Source organism: Lepus europaeus, chromosome 3, assembly GCF_033115175.1.
Source record: "Lepus europaeus isolate LE1 chromosome 3, mLepTim1.pri, whole genome shotgun sequence".
Taxonomy (NCBI): Eukaryota; Metazoa; Chordata; class Mammalia; order Lagomorpha; family Leporidae; genus Lepus; species Lepus europaeus.
The window spans coordinates 110,739,422-110,744,925 of record NC_084829.1 but is presented as its reverse complement, the minus strand read 5'-3'; the positions used below and the strand labels follow the sequence as shown (position 1 = coordinate 110,744,925).

Here is a 5,504-nt window from a genome sequence, read left to right as displayed (position 1 = left end):
CTATAAATTTTTTGTGTACTGATGTTGTATCCCACAACTTTAATGGATTTATGTATTACTTCCAACAGGTTTGTGCCTAGGAGTTGTAATATATGTATTAATTACTGTAGCTCTTCATCTCTTCTATTATATTTGGATTTACCTAGAGACTCTCATTCTGGCTGGTAGAATTTTTTTAGATAAGTAGCAATGATTTTTGGCTCCAGAAGATCTTGAAGACTAAAACCTTGGCATTTGAAATGTCTTTTATTTAGAATAGTAGTAAAAATGGAAAAAGATAACATAAATTATGGTGAAAAACCATAGCTAGAGAGTTCCTTAGAGTTTTCTGAACACTTTCACCAACTTGAATTATTGGAAACACAGACACCTTATTCCCCCTGGTGCTCACAGGCTCTGGGTGGACCATTCTGATGAGAGCAAGATGAAAATGAGGAGTGATAGCAACTGCAAGAAAAAAAATAACAATAGAAAAAAGATCCAAGCAAATTGCTTCTTTGGCCTGCTGAAAAAGCCTGACAAACTTCAGTGCAGAGATTACTTTCTGAAAAGGCCAGCCTTGTGAACACTAGGGATGGAGATCAATATACCCGTCTTCATCGAGCAGCCTACAGTGGACCTTGGATATTGTTCATGAGCTGATTGCTCAAGGGGTGGTAATGCGTGCAGAGACTGTGGATGGCAGGACACGACAGCACAGTGCTTGTAAGTGGGACAATGCCGGCGTGGCTTCTGTCTTCAGCATGATGTGGCTATCAGTGCCCGAACATAAGGCCTCTTGACCCCCTTGCATCTTGCTGCTGGGAAAAGAGGCAGCAGAGATACCCTTGAATGTCTCCTGATGAGCCGTTATATTGAACCAGACCTGAAAAACAACTTGGAAGTAACCACATTTGATGTCATCAGGAGATCAAGTACCTAGCAGTACCTCTTTGAAATTGTGGGAAACAGTACAAATTCTTCCCTTCAGTCTTAATGGTTCTAGTAATTTTCTTTAGTGTTTAAGTAGTAGTGCCTCCACTGTAAGAGATGTCAAATATTCCCTAATGCAAAGTTGACATCAACCGAAGAAAAATCATTGGTACCCGCTTTAATATTTGTCCAAGTAAATTGCCTGATATTGATGTCAAAACATATTTGAGAGTTGCTTGAATATATCTTTAATAATTTCTGTGGATTTTGTGATTTGTCTCAGAAATAATCTCAATATAACCATATTTCAGAATTTGACACAGGTTGTACAGAAATTGAAGATATCTTTGGTGCTGATCTAGGAAAATTATATTTTTTAAAAATCCCATATATTGGGTTTTTTGAGCATTTACTATATTGACATGTATTTCTATAAGATATGGTAATACAGAATATAATTCTTAAATATTTAAAAAAGAATTATTTAGAGAAGTAATACTTTGTGAATTGGGAGAATACAACATTTATCCCTTTTGCAACTGAAGGGAAATGAATTCTTCACTTTACTACACAGTATGTCTTTGCTTCTCTGGTGTAGACCACCAAGTATTTGCATGAAAAATTAAGAAAGAGATATTTCATTATTGTTATTTTATGTACATAATTTCTTTGTCTTGAAATTTGCTGTGTTCTTTCTCTCCCTCTTAAAGACAATAAGATTGAGCATGGAATTTTGTATTTTCTAAGATTGTGCATGGAATTTTGTATTTTGTATACTAGTTACTGGAGTTTCTGATAAATTAATCATTGCTAAAAGCTGTGCTACTGAAAGTATCTGGTGAAGAGAACTCCCAACAGTGGGAAGCTGAGTCTACTAGGACTAGGTGACAGTCTCTCTAATTAGGTTCACATTCTAGTTGAAAAACACCTAACAGTATTCCTTGTTGATAGATTAACAGGCACAACAAGAAAATTAAATGAAACCCTATTTATTCTGAACTTGGCACAGCAGAGAAGACTCCCTTGTCTGGACTCACTTATTAAGCCAGTACTTAATTTCTCTTTACACTATAGGGCACAGTGTGGAAAAGACTGGACAATTTCAAACAAACTTAGAGAGCAGCAAGATGATCACTTCCCACTGAGGCCTTTAAAGTGTTCACCAGAGCCCTGCTGTGTTTAATGGGGACACATTGAACAGTTGGGAATATAGTCTCTTTTTCGCCATGCTTTTAAATCACAGATTTGCAGAGTCTGTAGTAATAAGAACAAAATGGAGTTCTTAGAAATTCAGGTCTTTTGAAATTCATACAAATATGTGATGGTGGGGAGTCCATTTTCTCCATCACCTTAGAATTTGTGAAAAAGGATTTTCCAAATCTTTATGACATGCATTTCTAACTAACAGTCTGTTTACTTAATTTAGCTTGAACGGCTCGAGTAACAGAAAGCTTTTTTGCCTCATGAAGTAGCACATTCCCTGTGGATATTGCATGATGTTGGATCCAAATTTTGTTCTAATTTCATTTATCACCCTTCCTTTGCTTTGCTTTTCTACTAGTATCTTATATGGCACCCTTGTAATAACTGATGCTTGCTAAGTATTCATGTAATATTGCTATTGTCAGCAAGCGATCTAGGACTTGCTCCCTCATTTCTCTATTCTAAGCCCAACTTGTTCTTTCATTTCTCTATTCTCTTCAAGGTAGGAAACTATTTCTATTTTGAAGGAATCTGTAGGACGCACAATTTAATCTTTAGACCTTATAAAAGAGATGGCTAACATTTTTCTGTAATAGCATAGCCAAAATAAGAACTTAAATAATAATCTCATAGCCAGATTCACTTCGCCATCAGTGAAGTAAACAGTAAGTAGAAAAAACCTCCCTTTCAGACCAAAGGGAAAGAAAGTTTTAAAGTGAGAATATAATTTTCCTCATGGCCATTGTCTACCTTAGAAAAACTACTACAGAACATGCCTGTGACTATAGACTTGTAGTTCAGGCCACCGAAGATTAGAGATGGGACACGGGCACTCCCTTGACTTGCATCCTCTGGTCTGCTTTAACACAAACCAGGAGGAAAAGAAAGCTCGGCATCAGAAGCAATGGGTGGCAGGCCTATTAATGGCTGATCTGTACAGTGATCTGCCTTCAAGGAGACCCAACAGGCCAGTCCACTGCAGTGGCTTTCAATGTGGTAAGCCTGGGCTTCAGCAGAAGTCAGCTTGTGAAGAGCCCTGGCAGCTCTGCCAAGAGTTGGATCACTGGAAATGGACGTGCCCTGGAGTCGAAGGATGCCCAGGTCAGAGCCACAGATCTTATTGGCTCTAAGCTGAAAAGCCCTTCACTCAGCCCAACTTCCAAAGTGACCACTGCGGCTGAGGGGATGGTCAAGTAGGGTCAGCAACATTGCAGGCAGAACTGTAAATTTCTTGTTAGAGATGCCACCTGCCTTGACCTGGCCAGCTCTCCTCCCAGGCCAGCCAAGTAATGAAAGTCAACAGAGTGCCTTCCCCTAGGAGGTTCACACCTCCCTTAGGATATACCCCATGTGAAGAGATAGATAGGTCTGGGCCTCTGAATTTACAAGGCCTAAAGCCCACCAGATTATTATCAAGCCCCTTCTATCAGGTTCTATTTGCCTCTCAATCGGAAAAATTACTTGTAGCTTAGACAGCACCTTTCTTAGCTCCTCTAATAATGACTCTGTCCTTTGTTCTAGGCCCTGTCTAGCGCACTTGGGCCTCATTCCTTTGTAATCATAACCTCTACTCTACCACCAATGGCTCTACTCCCAACCTGTGTGTACTGATGGTCCTCTTCCCCACTTAATGCTGTATAATTGTTCAAACCTGGTAAATAGCACTCTTAGGATCATTGGTTACTATCCTCACTCTGTCTTTTATGACCTTGTCTAAATATGATCAGAGTCGGCAAACTTGGAAGGCTTCCATAGCCTTGACAACTCATGACGACAGCCTAGGGTGGTTACTGGCGCCATAAACTAGAGTGTCAATGTGTTGGGTCAACAACAGGAGCCACTGCGCACTTGCTCCTCATGTGGGATCTCTGTCCTTAATGTGCTGTACATTTTGATTTAATGCTATAACTAGTACTCAAACAGTATGTTTCACTTTGTGTTTCTATGTGGGTGCAAACTGTTGAAATCTTTATACTAAATTGATCTTCTGTATATAAAGAGAATTGAAAATGAATCTTGATGCAAATGGAAGGGGAGAGGGAGTGGGAGACGGGAGGGTTGCGGATGGGAGGGAAGTTATGGGAGGGGGAAGCCATTGTAATCCATAAGCTGTACACTGGAAATTTATATTCATTAAATAAAAGTTAAAAAAAAAAACCTGATGCTTGCTTCAGCCAACACCCATTAGCCAGTGGATCTCCACTGCAAGACAAGCATCTCTTGTTCTCATCATGGTGCCCCATACCACTGTTTCCCTGTGAAGTGTAGCAATCAGAATGGGCCTGAGAAGTCTGTAAAATCAGTGGTGAATTCTAGATTACACACCCAGTACTCTTCTTTATATTTGAAATCTCTTCACACTGGTCATTCTCTTAGCTAAACATCACTGATTGACAGAGTCAGAGAAACTGCAATTGGAAGATGAGACTACAGTTTCCCTACCTCACTTAATCTTCTTTACCTGCGGGTCCCGCTTCGTTATTTCTTTTTCTTTTTAAGATTTCTATTGGTGTATTTGAAAGGCAGAATTACAGATAGGCAGAGGCAGAGAGAGAGAGAGAGAGAGAGAGAGAGAGAGAAGTCTTTCATCTGCTGGTTCACTCCCCAATTGGCTGCAACAGCCAGAGCTAGGCTGATATGAAACCAGGAGCCAGGAGCTTCTTCCCAAGTCTTCCACGTGGGTGCAGGAACCCACGGGCTTGGACCATCTTCTACTGCTTTCCCAGGTCATAGCAGGGAGCTGGATTGGAAGTGCAGCAGCCGGGACTTGAACAGGTGCCCATATGGGAATGTCAGCACTGCAGGTGGTGGCTTTACCCGCTATGCCACAGTGCTGGCCCCCTCATTTCTTTCTCATAATTTGATCTTTATCACGTGCATCTGGATAGTTCTGTTCTATCAACAATTCCTTTTCTGTGTCCTATCCTAGCAGGAATCTGATCTTCTCTGTCAAAAGTGGATTAGTACTGTGGTAATCAGAAAACTTAATCTCAATCTTAGCTGGTAATATTTTTCTTCCCACATCAATGACGGTGCTATAAAAAGGCTAGATGCCTTATACATTGCTTAAAGTATGCCTATGTTTAAAAAGATTAATTTTACTTATTTGAAAGGCAAACTTCCAGAAAGAAAGGGTGAGAGCGAGGGCGAGAGCGAGAAAGAGAGTGGGAGAGAGGGCGAAAGAGATTTTCCACCATTTCCTACATGGCCACAATGGCTGGGATGAGGCCAAGCTGAAGCCAGGAGCCTGGAATTCCATCTGGGTCTCCCACATGGATGTCAGGTGCCTAGTACTTGGGACATCTTCTGCTTCTTTCCCATGTGCATTAACATGGAGTTGTATTGGAAGTAGAGCAGCCCCTACTCAACCCAGTGCTTATATGGAATGC

The 5,504-nt window shown here is 40.6% G+C and overlaps 1 pseudogene; it reads left to right on the top strand.

The window, feature by feature from the left end:
• The first annotated feature begins 267 nt into the window (after positions 1–267).
• Positions 268–976, top strand: LOC133757050 (ankyrin repeat domain-containing protein 49-like; annotated as a pseudogene).
• The last annotated feature ends 4,528 nt before the right edge of the window (positions 977–5,504 follow it).